At 37.0% G+C, this 21012-nt stretch overlaps 1 protein-coding gene across 4 annotated transcripts in view; it reads left to right on the top strand.

The window, feature by feature from the left end:
* RFX3 (regulatory factor X3) overlaps positions 1-21012 on the top strand; it is a 275646-nt gene that overhangs the window by 72712 nt on the left and 181922 nt on the right. The window contains exon 2 of one of the 4 annotated variants that reach the window (XM_034647224.1): positions 4-1025. The exons of the other annotated variants lie outside the window; for them this stretch is intronic. The gene's annotated coding sequence lies outside the window, so the exon portion shown is untranslated. The remainder of the gene's footprint in view (positions 1-3; positions 1026-21012) is intronic. 4 annotated transcript variants of the gene reach the window in all.

The following is a 21012-nucleotide window of genomic DNA, read 5'->3' on the forward strand; positions in this document are numbered from 1 at the left end:
TAGAATATCATCTTCTCCTGCAGGAGACAAGAAATGTTGAGAGGAGCCAGAACTTGAATGAACTGAAACATTTCCCTTGAAAGATCACAATGTGATAAGTGACACAATCAGTTACTTCCTTATGTTAAGCTGTTTATTTATGAAAGGAAAGGCAGAAGCAAAATTGAAGACAGTAAAAAATCAAAACAGATTGTGTATCCTGTGTTCTCAGGCTAATCCGAGAAAAATTACACCAACTTTTGGAATATAGTCTCACATGTTTGATGAATGGACATCTTAGTCCAAAGTTATTTTTTCAAAATGTTTTGTCTTTTCATATTGCAGTCCCAAACTTTCCAGTGCTGGGCTCTGAAGTCATTCAGTTCTTATTCTCATTTTACTATCATGTTTCGGAGATAAAAAAACAAAAAGATGATTACACTTAATGTGGTTTAAAATGGCTTCTTCTTTTGTCTTTTTCAAGCAAAGTCCACTGCTATGGCCTGTTTAGTCCTTTTTAGAGTGCTCCAGCTTTTTTTAAAAATGTGTTTCTAAAATACATTTCCCCTCCCCCTCTAAAATACATTTTGGTTCTTTGGGAAGGAGCCCTTTCTAGCATAAACCAAAATGTTATTGCTATAATGAGGCAGAATTTTAGAAGAAAATTACCAAGGTGTGAGCTATTATTATTTTTTTTTTATCTACATGTATAAGGCATTAATTTCACAAACTAAGGGCTTCTGAACATGTGAACATTTTCTTTAGGGAAGGCATTTTCCTTAACGAATAAGTAATGCTTTGTTTTCACCCAGAAAATTGCTTTAGAACATTTTTTATGTAATTAAAATAATTTTTCCATTAGCAGAGAGTAGTTCTCAAACCTTCTTGACTTTTTTTCTTAGTTCTATCTTATTTTGCATTTTTTAAAAAAGAATTCATTCTAGCCTGATTTTAAAATTAAACAGCAGTGTGCAGAAGGAACCCAAATTATTTTCATGTCAGCTCTGGGCAAATAAGATGATAAAAGGACCCCGCCAAACTAGAAGGTACGATAAATTATCCCAGTTATATATTAAGACTAATTTCTAGTAACTTAATGAAACATACATTGGCCAGGCATAAAAATGCTTTAAGTTAAAATCATAAAGAGTCGAGGAACAAAGGAGCCTGAAGTTTCAAATGGTGGGATTTTTTTTTTTTTTTTTTTGATGTCTCCTGTTATCTGCAAGGAGGAGAGCACTAAACAAGGTTACATCTTGAAATGGTAAAATCTGTGAATAGTTTTGTTTGTGGGAGGAGGTCACAAAAAGGTTATTCCTCTGGCTTTCTTCTTCTTGACAAGTAATCAGAGTAGTTCACAGATTTCCTGATTTCCAACCATTTTATAGTCTTGAGAATTAATTTTTGCATCAAATTATATATTTCCTTTACTTTTGATTAAATGAACTGTTTTAAAAAGGCCCCACAATCAAGTAAGCTAGCAACAGTTGCTTTAATTAAGATATGATTTAGGTTGAAATCATATAGAATTAACAAGGAGCAGTATATGTGATAATTGTAGCAATGAATTTGTCTCTGTTGTAGGCATTATGATTTATTTTATATACCAAAAAAAAAGGGAAAACCCTTAAGTTTTCTTTATTCTTGTTTAATTTCAGACACTGGTTTTTATATCCATTTAATTTCTTATTCATCTATCTGTCCATCATCCATCCATTTATTCAGTAAACATGTATTGAACCTTTCCTGTTGGGCTTGGGTACCGATGATACAGAGATGAACAAGTCTTTGGGGAGATTTTTTTTCTTTTTTGCTTGAAATAAATCCACAAATAATTATTCGTGTGAATAGAATGATGTGTTTGTAAAAGGAGGTATGTCTAATTGCTGCTGGAATGTCAGAAAACTTCAGTGGGGGAGACAATATTTAAACTGAGTCTGGAGGGATGAAAGTTCCTTCACCAGGCCTGAAATCAGAGGAAGGGTGTGTAGAAAAGGGAGAAGAGCAAGTACAAATGAATTGCAATTTTAGAAGGCTGGTGAATATTTTGGTGTATCTGGAATATATGGGAGAACTACTCAGAGATGATGCTGGGTGAGCAGGCAGGTATGTCTCCCGTCACTGTCTTGATGAGTCCAGACTTGTAAGGCACTGAAGGAAATGAAGCCTGGTAACATGAGAAAGTTTGTATTTTGGAAAAATAAATTGGGCAGGGCTATGGAAAATATGCAGAGAGGGAAGAAGGAAACTGCATGCAGCATTCGTCAGATGGCTCCTATGTCTTCAGTGAACTAGGGTCAGTTTCCTATCTTTGGGTTTTGGGGTCAGGCAAACTTAATTTCAGATCTTGAAACTGAAGATCCCTTTAACTTCCTCAGCCTAAGATTTTTTTTTAACCGTAAAATGGGAATAATAGCTGTCTTGTAGCATTGGAAAATTTATGTGTTCAAAATGCTTAGCTGGGGGTGCCTGGGTGGTTCATTAGGTTAAGCATCTGCCTTTGGCTCAAGTCATGATCCTGGGGTCCTGGGATCGAGCCCCCTCATCGGGCTTCCTGCTCAGCGGGGAGTCGTCTTCTCCCTCTGCCTCCCCCCCCCACTTGTGCTTTCTCTCTTGCTCACTCTCACTCTCTCTCTCTCTCTCAAATAAATAAAATCTTCAAAAAAATTGCTTAGCTTAAATTTGTAGGCTGATAAGATATATTCAATAAAGAGTAGCTATTAATTGTTATTGACCTCTAAGTGCTTAGAATTGCAAAGCAAACATTATAGGTACTCCTTTCTCTCAAGAAATTTATAATAGTTTTACTAATGCAAGAACAAAGGGGACAAATACACACTTTAGAACTTTGATGCTTTATATACTGCTTTCCTTATTAGAAAACCCATTGGAAGATTGACAGTTGGCCTTCATTAACCTTGCTCATGAGCTCCTAAATACTTTATATCATTCAAAATATTTGGTGTTGATGGCTGTACGGTCTGATGAATATGATTAAATAAATTTCTCCCCAAGTGGAAGCCGCATGCTTTTTTCCCTACCTGGTGCATTTAAAGAGCAAGAAATACCGTCTTGTGTCTCCAGTGGGAATTTCTCCTCCTACTTCACTTAACAGGTGATGGGTTGAGTTTCTGCTTGAACTCTTTTTGTGACTGTTGAGAGTACTTTCCCTTACAAAGCAGTCCATTCCATGTTTGCATAGCTGCGGTTGTCAGAATATTCTTCATGTGTAGCTGATGCAGCTGCTTTTTATTTTCTACTCCATGGGCGCTGGTTCCCTCCTGAAGCCACAGACACCAAATCTAACCCATCTCATGGGCTGTACTATCAGCTGTTTGCCCAAAGCCATCATTCATTTTTTTCAGGCTTCTCATTTCTGGGCTTAGTGTATTCTCCTATTTTCCAGGTTTTGTGGTGGTTGATTAAAAACAAACAAACAAACAAAAAACCAGTTGTGTGAGTATATTTCACATAAACTGCACATACTGAACGTATACAATTCAATATTTGTATATGTCTGCGAAACTGTCACCGCAGTCAAAATAGTGACTGTGTTTTCACTCCAAGAGTTTCCTTCTGTCTCTTTATATTCTCTTGCTTCCACTTCTTCCTGCCCCTTCAACTCAGAGCCCACCAGCCCCCCATCCGTGTAATCACTTACATGCTTTCAGTCACTCTAAACTAGCTTACATTTCCTAGACATTTAGATAAATGAAATCATTCAGTATGCTTTTTTGTCCAGCGTCTTTCACCCAGCATGATTATTTTGACATTCATCCATCCTGTTGCATATAACAATAGTTCATTTCTTTTTAATGATGAGTAGTAGCCCATCATATGGGTAACCCACAGTCAGTTTATCCATTCACCTCTCGATGGAGAAATGGGTTGTGTCCCGTTATTGAGTGTTATGATTAAGGCAGCTGTGACCATTGGTGTACAAGACTCGATGTGGACATAAGCTTTCTTTGTTGGTATGCGGGTGGTGAATACTTAGCAGTAGAATGGCTGGGTCATATGATAGGTATATGTTTAAATTTTTAAGAAACTTCCTGTTTTTCAAACTGGTTGCACCACTTGAAATTCCCCACCAGCGTTGTATGAGAGTTCCAGTTCGTCTGCATCCTTACCAACACTCGATATGGTCAGTCTTCGACATTTTAATCATTCTAATGGGTGTGTAGTGGTTACTCTTTGTGGCATTAATTTCCATCTTACCAGGGTTAATGGTTTTGAGCATCTTTTCATGTATTTATTCACCATCTTTTTTACTTCTCTGGTATGTGTTCAAATCTTTTGCCCGCTTTTAATTTTTTTTTTTATTATTGTTGAATTTTGAGAGTTCATTATGGATACAGGTCCTCTATTTTCTCCTAGTCAGCTGGTCTTTTTGTCTTTCAGTAAGAGTGTCTCAAGGAGCAGAATTATTTAATTTTGAGGAAGTCCCATTTACTAATTTTATCTTTTATGGATTGTGTTACTGGCATCATTTGTAAAAAACTTTGCCTAACTCAGGGTCCAAAAGATTTTCTCATTTATTTTTTTCAAGGACCTTTATGGTTTTTTACATTTAAGTCTGTAGTCCATTTTTGCATAAACTTTTTACTTTGGAATAATTTTAGGCTTGTGGGATAGTTGCAAAGATAGTACAGAAAGTTCCTGTGTACCTTTCACCTACTTTCTCCTATTATTAATATCTTACATAACCACGGTAGATTTGTCAAAACTAAGCAACCAGCTTGATACGTCACCCTTAACTACAACTTCAGACTTTATTTGGATTTTATTGGTTTTTCTACTACTGTCCATTTTCTGTTCCAGAATTGAATCCAGGTCCACATTGAGTGTCATCCACTTGTCTCCTTCATCTTCTCTGATCCTTGATAGTTTCTTAGTCTCTCCTTCTTTTTGCATGACCTTTAGAGTTTTGAGCGCTACTGGTCAGACATTTTATAGAATGTCCTGCCATTTGGGTTTGTCTGGTTTTTCTTTTCTTTTGGATGGTGCTGAGATATAACTTATAAAAAATGCAGGAGATCAAGGAATGAGTTAAGCGCGCAATAAGGAAACAATCAAATCCAGCAGGTGCATCATTCTACAAGACAACTGGCCTGGTCTCTTCAGTGTGTCAATGTCATAAAAAAAGAACTAAGGGAGGAAAGGTGACAAAACTGTTTTAGAGCAAAAGTAACTAAAGAAAACTGAACAACCAAATCCAATGAGGGAACCTTGACTAGCCAGCTGCAAAAGACATTTTGGGGACAATTGGGAAAAATTGAGTATGAACTAGATATTAGATGATATTAGGGAATTACTATTTGATTTTTTGGTGTAATATTATTATTGTGGTTTTGTGGGAGGTCATCATTTTTAGGAACTTCATTCTGAAGTATTTAGGAGTATGTCCAAGTTTTTCTCTTGGTTAGACTGAGATGATTTTTTGGGGAGAGGTGCCCTTCTTATCACATCATATCAGGGGCAGGTGAATACATACTGTCAACATGTTTTATCACTAGTGTTGCTTAACCTTGATTATCTGACCAAGGTAATGTTTGCCAGGTTTCTCCACTCTAAAGTTAATCTTTTTTCGCCCTTTCTGCACTCTATTCTTGGGGAGCAAGTCGCTGAGTATAGTCCATGCTCAAGGGAAATGGGAGGAAAAATTATACCCTAAATCCTAGAGATGGGTATCCATATAAAGTACTTGGAATTTTTCTGCAAGAAGATTATGTAAATGGTATTTAATTTTTATCTTTTCTCCCCTATTTATTTCTTCGATCATTTAATATATCAATATGGATTCATGTATTTATTTTATACTTTAGGTTATAATGCAGTACTTCATTACTTATTTTGTTGCTCACCTCATTCTAGAACTGGCCATTGGGACCTCTTTTAGGTTGGTTCCTGTGTCCTTTTGACTTGACTCCTCCTACTCCTTTCTCCCAGCACTTCCTTGTTTTCTGACACTACAAGATGCCTAAGGCTCATCTTTTATTTTCAGTGCCTCAGCCCTAGAATCAGCCATTTCTCAAAGGAGCCCTAGTTCCTTTTGTGGTGGTATGTTATTTAGAAACCAACATCTGGGCACCGGGTTTGCTTGTTGCCACTACTGGGGTGTCACTATGTATAGATTCTCTCAGCAGGCAGGGCAAGGAAATATATTTGTGTGTGCTAATCCTTGGATATACAGATCTATACTTCCACATCTCACCATTTGTGTATCTCTGTTAAGCTAACTGTGAGTTCATACTGATATCTTTGATGCTAAACCAGTACCATGTGGTTCATTCCTTATCCATGATGTCCCTCTCCCAACTGTGAGAAACATGGCTCCCACCATCCATTTACTTATTTGTTCACCCCCAGTATACATGTAAAGCAGTTTCAAAGTTGTTAACCTGTGCCCTACAATCCATTTTGAATTAATTTTTGCATATGGTGTGAGATACGGATCAAAGTTCATTTTCTAAAAATATGAATATCCAGTTCTTTTTTTTTTTTTTAAAGATTTTATTTATTTATTTGACAGAGATAAAGACAGCCAGCGAGAGAGGGAACACAAGCAGGGGGAGTGGGAGAGGAAGAAGCAGGCTCATAGCAGAGGAGCCTGATGTGGGGCTCGATCCCAGAACGCCGGGATCACGCCCTGAGCCAAAGGCAGACGCCTAACTGCTGTGCCACCCAGGCGCCCCTAAATATCCAGTTCTTTTAGCAATATCTGTTTAGAAGGTTATCCTTTCTTCACGATTGTCTTTTCATCTTTGTTGTCCATTTATGTGTGGGTCAATTTTGGAACTCTCTATAACATTCTAGTGGTGTGTTTGTCCGTTTCTCCTACAATAACATTGTCTTGATTACTATAGATTGATGAATGTAAATCTCAAAATCAGATAGTGTTGTTAGTCCTCTTTTCTTCTTTTTCAAAGTTATTTTAGCTGTTTTATGTTCTTTGCATTTCATATGAATTTTAGAATCAGCATGTCAGGTTTTATTAAAAAAAAGCCTATTGGGTTATGGATTTAGATTGCATTGAATCTTTGGAATGATTTCGGAAGCATTGACAGCTAAACAATATTGAGTCATGTAATCCATGAACCAGTAATACCTTTCTATTTATTTATGTGTTTAATTTCTCTCAGAAGTGTCTTGTAGTTTTCAGTGTCCAGGTGTTATCCTTTGTAGAGATTGTTGGATTCAACATTTTAGAATTTTTATATTTATGTTTATGAGGTTATGGTCTGTAATTTCCTTTTTTTCAGTATCTCTTCTGTTGTATCAGAATGATGCTGGTTTCATAGTATTGGTTGGAAAGTACTCTTTTATCTCTCATTTTTGAGAAAATTGTTAGGATTATTTATTCTTTAAATGTTTGATGCAGTTCACCATCAAAGCCATGTGGGCCTGAAGTTCTCCTTTTGGGAAGGTTTTTAACTACAAATTTAATTTCTTTAATAGATATAGGCTTATTCACATTATCTATTTCTTCTTGAGTGGGCTTTGATAATTTGTCTCTTTCAAGGAAAATGAGGTTTCTTCTAAGTTGTCAAGTTCATTGGCATAAAATTATTATAAGATTCCCATATTAATTGTAGATTCTGTAGTGATGTCACCTCTCATTCTTGACATTACTAAACTATGTCTTTTAATTTCTGATCAGCCTATCTATAGATTTATCAATTTTTATTGACCATTTTCAAAAACGAGCTTATACTTCACTGATTTTTCCCATTTTTCTGTTTTCTGTATTACTGAATTCTGCTATGATCTTCTTTTTAAAAAAATATTCAACAATTCTATACATTACTGAGTGCTTATTACAATAAGTGTATTCTTAATCCTCTTTATCTGTCTCACTCATTTACCCACCCACCTCCACTCTGTCAACCACCAGAAATCATAACAGAATTCAACTAGTGGAAGTTTTATGACTTCTTATCAGTTTGGATGACTGTTCTTTTTCTTGTCTCATTGTTAAAGCTAGGACTTCAGCACCGTGTTGCATAAAAGTGATGAAAGTAGACACCCTTATCTTATTTTCCTGATCTTTCTGTCTTTAAACATGACATGATACCATATATAGAAAATCCTAAAGATTCCACCAAAAAACTACGAGAACTGATAAATGATTTCAGTAATGTTGCAAGATACAAAATTAACATACAGAAATCTTTTGCATCTCTATTGACTAATAGTGAAGTAGTAGAAAGAGAAATTAAGAAAATGATCCCATTTATAATTTCACCCAAAATGATAAAATATCTAGGAATAAACTTAACCAAGGAGATGAAGGACCTCTACTCTGAAGAAATAAAACATTCATGAAAGAAATTGAAGATGACACAGATAGAAAGATATTCCATGCTCATGGACCGGAAGAACCAGTACTGTTAAAAAGTCCATATTACCCAAAGCAACCTACAGATTTAATGCAATCTTTATCAAAATATCAACAGCATTTTACACAGAACTAGAACTAAAAATCCTAAAATTTGTATGGAATCACAGAAGACCCCAAAGAGCCAAAGCAATCTTGAGAGAGAAGAACAAAGCTGGAGGTGTCATGATCTCAGATTTCAAGATATGCTACACAAAGCTATAGTAATCAAGACTGTATGGTACTGGCACAAACACAGACACATATCAGTAGAACAGAATAGAGGGCCCAGAAATAAAATCTTTAAATGTACTCATTCCCCTCCCCCCCAGTTTTATAAGGTAAAAGCAGAGACAATTAGGCTGAAACATGTCTTCTATTCTACTACAGATACTTCTTACTATAGATTTCTCTCTAAGTACTGCTTTATGGCATCCTACAAATTTTGATATGGTGTGCTTTCATTTTCATCCAGCTTAAAATATTTTTTTAACCCCACTTTTGGTTTCTTCATTGATCCTTTGGTTATTTAGAAGTATCTCACTATGTTTTAAAATATTCAGTACCTTTCAGAGATCTTTGTTATTATTTTCTAATTTATTTCAGTTGTGAGCAGAGAACATAGAACAAATTTTGGCTCCTTTTACATTTGAGACCTGTTTTATGGCCAGGATATTGTGTACCTTGGTTTCTATCAATTTTTGCTCCATGTATTTTGAAGCTCAATTATTAGGTCCATACATTTAAGATTATTACATTCTGTTAATGACTTAATCACTTTATCATTATGAAATTATCCTTCGTGTTCCTGGTAGTAGTTCTATTCTGAAATCAATTTCTTTCTGATGTTAGCATAGCTACTCTAGGTTTTTTTCACTAGTTAGTATGGTATGTCTTTTTTATCCTTTTGTTTTTAAGCTATTTATGTCTATATTTGAGTTACATTTCTTAAAGACAGCATATTGTTGGATCTTGATTTTTTAGGAGTCTGATAATATTTGCCTTTTAATTGGAGTGTTTAGATCATTTACATTTACTGTGGTTGTTGATCTGGTTTAAGTCTGTCATCTTGCTATTTGTTCTCTTTGTCTCATCTGTTCTTTGTTTCCTTTTTTTTTTTTAAAAGATTTATTTATTAATGAGAGAGAGAGAGGGAGAGAGAGACAGTGAGGGTGGGGGCCAGATGGAGCAGGAGAGAGAGAATCTCCAGCAGACTCCCTGCTGAGTGCAGAACCCTACACAGGGCTTGACCCTGGGACTCCCAGATCATGACATGAGACAAAATCAAGAGTCTGATGCTTAACCAGCTGAGTCACACAGCAGCCCTCTGTGTTCCCTTTTAATCTTTCTCTTTTTTAAAAAAACTCCTTTTGTTTCTTTATTAGTATACTGTTTCTCTCATGGTTTCTAGACTCTTTAAACATTCTGGTTGTTATCTGGTTTAGCTTTAATTTAATTAAAAGTAAATATAGACTTACTATGTCAACCTCTCAAAGCCTGAATTTCTAATGTCTTCTAAGATCTTTGACTAGAGATTTATAAGGGTTATTTTCCCATCCTAAAAAATTGCTTGCTAATTTTACATGTGCTGTAGTCCTTAAATATTAATATAGTTAAATATTGTAGTTGATGTTAAATGACCTTTTTTGGGGATCAACCTTTGTCTTCTATGCTCTTCTCATTCCTTGATGCAAGACTCTGTGTGAGAGGGTGACACACTCCCAAGTAGGCCTGGGGGGGCTTACTTTTAAGGACCATATGGAGATCATCTTGGAGAAGGCAGCTTCCATTCCTAGGTTTACCAGTCTTTATCTTTGTTGATTCAGGGTGCTTTCTCTCATTTAATTTAGGGAGAAAGGCAAAAGAAGAGAGATAAATCATTAGTTATTTTTCTGTCTCCGTCTCTCCTCTGCCCATTCTTTACCAAATAAACAGATTGGTGGATTATGGTTTTCAAAAAGTCGAGAAACATTTTGTTGTTTAGGTTTCTGTTTTGTTTTGTTTTTATTTCNTTTTTTTTTTTTTCCCCCCCCCCCCCCGCCCCATTCAGTTTTAAAGAAGTGTATCCAATATGCCATCCACATGGAGAGAGGGCATTCCAGGTTTTGTACTTCCTGTAGAAAAGGGAATGGCATGAAGAAGGGAGAAAGGAGAGACGTGGTTAGGCTAGAGTAATGCTATGGTTATTTTGTCACATTTGGAAATGGGCAAATCAGTACTCCTCTATCTTGAATCTAGAAAGTGGTGAGATATGAGCTCTATGTGTGGGCTCCCTAGAGGCCTGTACTTGAAATAGCTCCATTCACCCTGGCCTAGCCCTGAGGAAAAAGAGCTCCAAATTCCTCCTTTCCTGAAGTTGCCTTGTTCTTAGAGGATTTCCTGGAAGCAGCTTTGTCACTAGAGGATTTTTGTCAAAGTAGCTCTAATTTCTAGAAGATATGTAAATCAGGGTATTCTTGTTCATTCTTTATTCTACGTCTGGCTCTTAAAATTTCAAAGAGGCAGAATGTGGTACATCCCTATTAAATGCAGGTGCTTTCTGCCCTGTTTACTTCAGACAGTTGAGTGTCTATAGTGGTTTGGACTGATGGTTTGTAAGCTGATGAACGGATGCCAAAAACTAAATGTCTCTTGAGTACAGTGGAGCCTATAGTCTAGTCTCCATGAATATTAGGGGACTGTGCCAACTTGAGCTGGCTTAATTCTACAAGCAGGAGCCCTTTGCAGAAGGATTCATGGTAATTAACCAATTCGAAGTGCAATATTTTCCTTTCATTAATTTGGCAGAAAACAACTAAATATGTACAGCAAGAATGTTTTTGACATTTTCATTTGCCTGCTTGGAAAATAATGGATACTTTGAGTTGTGCTATAAAAGAAAACTATTAGGATTTTGTCATTTTCATTTTAACTTCCTAACAGAGATGTGGATTGCTCAATTAGAAATTATTTTTGAAAAATTAAGTAAGGGGTGGGGGCATGGGTTAAATAGGTGATGGGGTTTAGGGAGGGCACTTATTGTGACGCGCACCAGGTGATGAATGGAAGTATTGAATCACTGTATCGTATGCCGGAGACTAATATTACACTGTATGCTAACTAACTGGAATAAAACAAATTAAAAATTAAGTAGGAAAGGTGGGCTGCAGGGGTAACCAGAATTGATTCATGTTCTGAGGTGATTGCTTGCAGGAGGTTCTTTGGGAGTTTATTGGCTCAAACCCATTGCGTTTTACATCTCTGAATGTCTGACTAGTAGAATTCCAGTTGGGTGTGATGATTTCCTATCCTTCCTCCCTGCTCAAGTTATTTGTCTAGTTGAACTGTTGCTTGGAATTTCTCTCTCCTTTTTCTTTTGGGTTAAGGAAATATTTGTTATCACAGTCAGCTCATTCCAATAATTGTTAATTTTTTACTTTTAGAAGTATATGAGGACCCGTCACCTGAAATGAAGTATTTTGAGAAATTTGGGAGCTAAAGGCTCAGTGATGGTAAATGTTTCCTTGGAAGAATTAGAGAATTATGTATTTTTTTAAGAATATATTAGTCTTCATATTAATACTGTTACCTGCTGATAACATTTATCCTTTCAAAAGTATGTTTAATAGTACTCATACCTTTGATTACTAGGCTCTGGCTATAAAAAACTTGATTCTTCGATTTGATGTTTTCCTCTTGTGCTATTTTGACACATTTTTGTGTATGTTTTTGTTTTTATATAGGCTTTGTAAACTGGATATATTTAGTTAGAAAGATACTATTTTATTTTTATTATTTTAGTTTTAAGTATGGGAAATTCATTTCAACCTATCTAAAAACAGAAATGTGGAAGGTTATTGGGATAACTCCTGCAGTCCCAAAGAACAGCTTGGCCTCATGAGCAACTGAAATGTGCCATTGGTAAAGCCATTAGGAACCTAGGTAGTACGCTCCCCATCTTTTATATTTGTTTCTATCTGCATGTCTCTCACTTCTTCACACTCTATAAATTTTATTTCAGACGGACATGACCAAATATAGTTGCCCACCACCACCCTTTTAGTTAATCGGTTAGAGTGACCAGCCTAGACGGAGGAGATCCCAGTTCCAAAAATCCCAGGACAGAGAATGTGGACCAGCTTGGATCAGGTGTCTGCATTTGATCTAGTCAGCTATTGGTGAGAGGGCAGCATCATAAAGTACACATTGGCCACTCTGGCCCCACTCACATGAAAGGCAGCCTTTTTACTTTAAGAGAGAGCTGCATTCTAAAAATTGGACAACAAAAGAAAATGTCTGTGAACATAAACAGTCATCTGTCCTTTCAATCTATAAATATTTTTGTGCCCATTTGGATCAGAAACTGTGCTAATTAGCAGAGATTCAGTGACTAATGAAATAAAAGTAGATCTTGACCATGAGGAGCTCACATTTAGTAGGGGAATTTTTAAATGTCAGCAGACAAGTAATGATTATAAAATGTGATAAGTGCTTTGAAAAAGATACACAGGGCTGAACTAGAGAACCAGTTTTGGAGCCAGTGGGGAGTGGGGCAGTGGCAGGGAGAGTAAGGACATTTCCTCTTTGTCGTGTTTCCCAAAGCGATGATTTTTATGTTTAGACTTGGTAGATTAGGGGAGGATATTTCTATCAGAGAAAGTCATATGAACAAAGGTGTTGAAGTATAAGGAATGTTGAATCCTTAAGAAAAGAAAAGGTGACCATTTGGGTGAAATCTGGAGGAGTTTGAAATGAATTTGTCAATAACAACGAGCCGTTATACCATCTACATGGACCGAGACTGTGACTTAGAGATTTAGCTCAGTGACGTTTATTAGAAAATGTTAAAGAGTCTGTTAGATTTGGTAGGCTTAAAAGCTAGGATGAACGTGATGAAGACTGGATGACACCCAGCAATGATTTGAGGCAGAGCATGACATTCTATTAGAAGCTTATTATTTGTTTATTCATGTGTTCCTTAAGCATTTGCTTTATTATGTGTCAGGTACTGTTCTAGGTACTGAGGCTTTTACACAGTAAAGAATTAGATCCCCTCTTCCCATGGAGCTTATCAGAACGCTGCTGCTCAAAAATATGATCCTTTGACTAGTGTCATCATCAGTGGACTAGGAGAACCTTAGAAATGCACAGTCTCAGACGCTACACAGACCTTCTGCATCAGAATCTTTATTAAGATCCCATGTGAGTAGTATGTGTAGTCAAGATTGAGAAGCATGGTTCTAGAGTGGAGATTGGCAGACTATGGCCTTCAGGCCAAATCCAGCTGGTTGCCTGTTTCTGTAAACAATTTTTTTGTTTTGTTTTGTTTTATTTTTAAAGATTTTATTTATTTATTCGTCAGAGAGAGAGAGAGGTTGCAAGCACACCTGGGGGAGCGGCAGGCAGAGGGAGAAGCAGACTCCCTGCTGAGCAGGGAGCCCGACATGGGGCTCAATCCCAGGACCCTGGGATCATGGCCTGAGCCAAAGGCAGACGCTTGACCAACTAAGCCACCCAGGCATCCTTGTAGACAATGTTTTGTTGGGACAGCAATGTCTGTGTGTTTATGTATTGTCTGTGGCTGTTTTCTTAACCGCAGGGACATATTTGAGTAGTTGCGACAGAGACTCGATGGGTCTGTGAAGCTTCAAGTACTCTTTGGTCCTTTAGAGACTCAACGTGCTGCCCTTTTTTCTAGATTATAAACGAATGCTTGGAATGCACAACAGAGATTAAATTTTACTTGTTTGTGACAAGCTTATGGAATAGGTAGTATTTGAATTCTTCTGAAAAAGAGTGGTTTGACACATTCTCAACCTGTAATCTGTAATTCAAATGACATACATTGAAGTCTGATATGTAAAGAATATTTAAAAACTCAAAAGACTCATCAGACTTTGTGATTGATACCATTATGAAAAATGAAGAACAGGCCTAGACGATTGAAGAATGTTGGTGTCATGGTGACATAATAAAAATAAAATGTTTACTTAGTTTTTTAAAAAAAATATATTTCCTTGGTTTAAAAAAAATTTAACAAGTGCTTTTGAAGCACAATTGTTTATATGATGCTAATGGTATTTCAGAGATTGCCAAGACATATGTTCATATGTCTACCTTCTTTGTAAGAAAACTGATACTACTAAAAAAGTCAAGTGTTTAGCCAATGAGTACACTAGAAGTGGAACTGGAACCTAGGATCTAGGTCTTCTGATGAACTAGTTGAACTTCACTGAAGCAAAGGGGTCTAAGGAGATTCGATGTTTTAGCTCCTTGGACACTATCCATCTTTCATGCCAAGCTTCAATCCATAGCACTCTGCTTTTATGTATCCTACATATTAGATTACTTGTAAGATTTCCTTTGAATATTGTCGAAAAAAATCATTTTATTCTCTTAAATACAATTTTCTTTCGCTGCAAATTATGTTGATCACTCTGGACAGATAATTTCTATTGTTATAAGATAACCATGGTTTGAATACAAAAAACACTTGCTTGGGCAGCTATGAGTGATAAATGAAGAGAACCTGGAAGAGTGAGCGAAACTGGTGACCTAAGTCAGCTAAGGTGTGGGACTTCCTGGGTTCTCAATTGATTGTTATGTTAGCTTTGCAAATGGGCTGTGGGGTGACAGCACTGCTGAGATGGGAATTTGTGATTTCGTAGGCTGCTCCAAAGCAATTGAGGGCTTTGAAATAGGAAGAGACAGCAAGTCCACTTCTCTGTTGTAGAAAGCAAATGTAAAGCAGATGTAAAGCAGCCATGAAGATTACCTGGTAACTTAAAGGAGCCCTTGGCGGTATCTAGCTACCCAGAGTACTAGCCAGCCCCCAAATTATCCCTACTTTGCAAGTGAATTCAGTTCAGGCAAACTAAAAAGATCTGAGGCAAATGGTTTAAGGATGTGATTAGCACCTCTAGGAACTTAAAGGGAAGAATGCTTGGGGGCCTCATATTCTAAGATCAGATGAGTCAGGTTCTGTGGAGATCTTCTGAGGTTCTCAGCAGATCTGAAAACAATTGCCAGTTTATGTCTGTCTCCACACACAGACACACACCCACACAATTATAACTATATTTTATGACTGTGTGGGTTTAAAGACAAACATATTAAGAAATGTTAAGCATTTTCTTTGTTCTAAATTTTTGGTGGTTCTGATTTTAAAAGAAATTAAAGCTTTTTTTGGGCCCCCAAAGGTGTTATGGGCCCCAGGCACTGTGCGGGATGGATAAGTCACCCCTGTTTATCTTAAGCATTTGTTTGAGTTAGCGTATCAAATATCTAAATCAGTTGAGAAACTCATGCTTGGGGAAGAATACACTTCTTTTGTGGGGCTAACTATTTCCTATAAATGGTTTAAAATTTTCAAAAACTTTATTGTGTTTATTTGCTTTCTCATTTAACTCTCTCATTTGGGGGAACAGGTAGATGTTTCCATGGTCTTTAAATATAGCTAGGAAGACCATTATAATTGTTAAGGTTGAGACTGGAACAACTTCAGAAATTAGGAAATGAAGATAATTCTGATAACTTGAGGTTTTTCTTCTTTTTATTTTTACTTAAATGGAAATAAGGAAATGTACTTCAGCAAAGGAAGGAATAGGAAAGACAGTATGGTAGCAGGGTTTTGCTGATGTTTTGCTTGTGCTATTTATATTCATGGAAAAAAATAAGTATAGGAAGAAAGACTTTCCAAATTAAATTTAAAACATTTTTGCTTAAACTTTAGAAACTCAACAAAACTTATAGTAATATGAAGATTTTCAAAGTGTTCCATCATCATTGTAAGGTCTTAAAGATCTAAGATATTGTATCAAAATTATTTAAGAGTATGTGTGCATTTAACTCAGGACCATAAATTACAGAAATTGAAGGTGGGGAGAGAAGAAGACAAATACAAATTAAGAGAATGAGGGAGAACAACAATCTTTAAAATTATGTGGACAAGAGCTTCTGCTACTGACCCTGATAGAGTAGCTTCTACTTGTCTAACCCTCCTTCCATGAACGGTGATAAAACTGGAGAAAACATATGAGACAACTCTTCTCAGGCATTAGACAACAAGACTGTGATTATTGAAAAAAGGCAAATTTATAAGAAGAGCTCGTTGTTTACCCTGGCTTTCTGCTGAGAGAGTTTCCTGACTGTGTCACAAGGCTGTGGAGTCTAAGCAGGAACAGCGGTGCCTTGAGCTGAGAAGGCAGAGATCAGAGCTTTGGGCTTTTGAGGCAACTGGGATCTGGAGAAGGGCACCAAAAAAAGAGAGAGCTGTACAGAAATGGGGGTCCAGAATTGTAAACGTGGGCTCCTCATGAATCCTTGGCTGAGAGATGGACTACATATGGACTGAAGAGCCTGTGAGCTTACCAAGGGACCAAAGAGTGCAAAGATATATTAAAGGTTATTGATAGACATTGGTGCTCTGTCCCGGGCAAATAGAAAGATGTTACTAACATCTAGTCATCCACCTCTGAACCAAAAAGTCCACACCTTGGAGTCAGGACTGTGTCCTGGAGTGAGACTTACTCTACATCCACCCTAACAAGTTAAAACTAGACCTCAGAGGGAAGACAAAGATAGAAGTTTGGTCCTACCAAACTAGAGGAGCTTGCGAAACCCCTTAAACTTTCCTGAAAATCATCCCAATAAGACGTAAACAAATTCAAGATGTTCAGCCAGTAATTCCATGCCTGAGAACAAAAGTCACCACTCTTCAGAGGAACAGAGCAGAATCAGAACCCATGTTCTCCACACTCTATTACATTTTATTATAACCCAAACTTCGGTGACGTCTATTTCTTTGTCCTGGCTCCTGGGTATTGGTTTCATTCTGGTATTCCTCTCTCGGTTCTGATATGGCTTCTAGTAGCTCCTAAGTCTTACTCTTTCCATATTTACCTCCATTGGGAAAAAATGTATTTGTTTCAGTATTTCTAAAATCCTGATAATTCATTCTAATTCAACCAATATAGGTCATATTTCCACCTCAGAACTAATCACTGTGGCTGTGATGGTGCAAAGTCCTAATTGTTGTATAGTGGCTTGTGTATTGCATCCCTGGAATGAAGGGGTGGGTGGAGTTAACTTCTTTGGGACCCGTAGATCCCCAAAGGTTCTGAGAAAAGAAAAGGGGACCCTTGGGGTGCCTGGGTAGTGAAGTCATTAAGTGTCTGCCTTCAGCTCAGGGCATGATCCCGGCGTTCTGGGATTGAGCCCCACATCAGGCACCTTTGCTGGGAGCCTGCTTCTTCCTCTCCCACTCCCCCTGCTTGTGTTCCCTCTCTCTCTGACTGTCTCTCTCTCTGTCAAATAAATAAATAAAATCTTTAAAAAAAAAAGAAAAGGGGACCCTGAATAAATGTGAAGGGAAGTGATTAATGTCCATCACACATGCCATGATCCACATTAAATTTAAACTTTCTCTTATTCCCACTGGTAGGGAACTCTTCTTCCCCCAACAGTAGGAAAGAACACAGTTTTCCTGGCTGATCATCTTATGTCTATAGGACACACACCTTGTTATCTTTCCCGGTGTCAGCAGTTTTTTTTGAGGGGGATTGTTAGTAATACTTGAAATTTCATCCAAAAGTGAATCATTCTAAAATGTGTTTTATTTTCCCATACAGTAGACTTTTACCATTAGGTAACTTATACCAGCAACAGGAACTCTGCACTGGATATGCTAGTGATGAACAACAATGTATTTTTAAAGGCAAAGTGCAATTGAATTTGAAAGATGTTTTTTAAACACCCAAATATGAAAGGCGTGATATTAGTAGCAACTACAGAGTTCAGCAGTTTGAAATCATGAAAGTTTACTTCGTTTTATAAAGGGAAGAAAAAGTATGCTCTAGAAAGTCTCTCAGAGGGTATCTGATCTGCCTTGCGATCTACTGCCTCTCCAGGAAGCCCACCAGGAAGAGCTCAGTGTAAGAACTCAGTAACTACTTTCTCAGAAGGTTCACATGCCATTGTATCGGGGATACAGTGACTAGTCAACAGGTGACATTTGATTTTTAGTTTGAACTTCAATTAGAGTAATTATTGTCTCTCTGTTTAGGAGACAGTCTGTGTATTTATAAATTCCACCGGTAGGAGTCCATTTCTTCCCCTTCGAAGGCAGCACTTTGCACTTAGGAGGGCATTTGTGTGTCCGTCTTTCATCTCTTGTCACCAGACTAAACTTTCAGTCACTTCTCACTGGTGACTGCATTGCCAGAGACACTCACCATAAAACTTCCCTTCCTCCTAAATGTCTTTAATTTTCAGCTTTCTTTCAAATGTTCATTGAAGTAAACATCCTACCCTGAGTGTGATCTGAACAGTGCAGTTAGTATAGTGGGAATATTTACTTCACTCTTCGGAATATGTTACTTCTAAAATTCTGTTCTTGTATCTTAATCACCTCAGTTGAAGTACATGTATTATATACAATACGTACGTGAAGATACATACTTCCACAACGTTCAATTGAGTTTTAATGGTTTATATCCATATAACCACCATCACAATTAAGATTAGAACATTTTTGTACCCTACGAAGCTACCTTGTGCCCCTGCTTGATGTCGTGCCCACCTCTGATCCACAGCGCCAGGCAAACACTGATCTGTTCACTAGAATTCCACATAAATGGAATCTTATGGTATGTACTCTTGTGTGCCTTTTTTTTTTTTTTAACTTAGCATGGTGTTGCTGCAATTCGTCTCCATGCTATTGTGCGTATGAGTAGCTGTTTTCTTTTTATTGCTGAATCATCTTCCATTTTATGAATTTACCACAATTTGTTCATTCAGCTACTGATGGACATTTGGTTATATTCAGTTTTTGCCTATTATGAACAAAGCTGCTGTGAACATACGTGTTCAAGCCTCTATTCAGACAAAATTTTTTTACTTTTTGGATAAATACCTATGAGTGGAAATGCTGGGTCATGTGGTTAGTGTATGTTTAACTTTAGAAGAAGTTTCCCAAGTACTTTCTGAAGTGGTTGTACCATTTTATATTCCCGCTGCTGTGTAGTATAGTAATTTCAGTTCATACACATCCACCTGTTTTTTTCTTTTTAAACTGAAGAGAATTCTTAGCATGTTGAGATAGTGTCAAGCTGATGTCAGGAAAGCAGCCTTTAGTCATCAGACGGTCCATTTAGTCTGACTGTTCTGGTTGTATCATCCTACAATAAGGAAATAGCTTCTGTTTTCATCTTTTATCCTCTCAGAATTATCATGTTTCTTGCAGATGTTTAGCTTTCTGACAAGAGTACTATTTTTATAGAGCTTCTTTTTTTTTTTTTTTGTATTTTTTTAAAAGATATTTCCATTGTAACAGTCCAGTCAGGCATCATACTGAAATCTTGTAGAAATCACATTTCTGAAATACATTTCTCCTTTTGAAGCTATTCATTTTTATAAAACCCTTTGTCTCTTAATGTGTCATATCTAGCAGATCCTTACACATGGCAGGTGTGCAGTTAGTGTCTCTTTGAATATCCTATTTTCATTCTATAATATGTACTATTTACTTTCTAAGCAAGTAAATAAATCTGACTTATTATGGAACCTTCTTAACTAGCATGATGAATGGTTCAAGTTGTTGAATTTGATCTGCAAATCCCTTAGGAGATCTTTTATTCCCAATAAAAGAATACCCATCAGAGGGTGGAGAAGAGGTGCTTCTGATAAGACAGTAGAAGAGGTTTTCCTTCACTGACTGACAATTCAAAATTCATTTATATTGTGAACTCAGGATCCTGTAAGATTGGGCAGATCCACTCCACCCCAGGACAGAAGAGTTATTGTGTTTTTGCCTTTGACTTCAGGTCATCTTTTTAAAAAACTACAAACACACATACATGTAACTCTACCATTGCGACCACCACCAACACCAACAACACTGAAAACCCGAGTTTGTTTCAGAATCAGTTCACCAACGTAGAGAAAAGTCTACCCGGGTGAAGCAAGACCAGTCTTCCTCTCAGGGGAGGGTACAAGTGCCAGGATGGTTTAGCTGTACATGTTTCACCTGGAGTAAAGCCCATGAGCTGACTTCTCCAACCTCCTGTGTTACTGGTCCTTTCTGTAGCTGCTTCTCGGCCCTTTCTCAGGCATCCTTTCTATTCCAAAAACAAATCAGATTTCCTTATACAAATTCTTCCTTTCTTTCTTTTTTTTTTTTTTTTCTTTCCAGAAATAAAGCACAGTCTTTTTTTGGCTTTTGAAATGACTATAGGTCCTGTTGATGGGCAAGTTACCTACTGGAGTTAATGTTGTGATAGGCTGTCATGTGCATTGTGCTGCGGGGCGGGGGGGAGTGGAAGAGCAGAGAAGCAGAGAAAGAGAAGATGTAGTAGAAAGAAGTGTGTAAAGAAGACAAATTTACTCTATCAGGGTTACTTTCTATGTTTCATTTGTGTCATACAGCACCTCTATCACTGTAGTTAATAAGTTCCATGCCTCGATTTCCCCATCTACGAAATAGGGATAATAGTACTTAACATCATTGGGTTAGTGGTATGATTAAATAATTTCACACAGGGGAGGGACTTGGAATGCTAGGAGTTTAAACGTACTGCTATTCTGTAGAATGAGAAGCACTAGATAGCATTTGCTTTAAAAATGCACACTCCTGTCATATATTTTCATAAAATAGACTAGAAAAATATTAACAGTGGTTA

The sequence above is a fragment of the Ailuropoda melanoleuca genome, chromosome 17 (genome assembly GCF_002007445.2).
Source record: "Ailuropoda melanoleuca isolate Jingjing chromosome 17, ASM200744v2, whole genome shotgun sequence".
Classification (NCBI taxonomy): domain Eukaryota; kingdom Metazoa; phylum Chordata; class Mammalia; order Carnivora; family Ursidae; genus Ailuropoda; species Ailuropoda melanoleuca.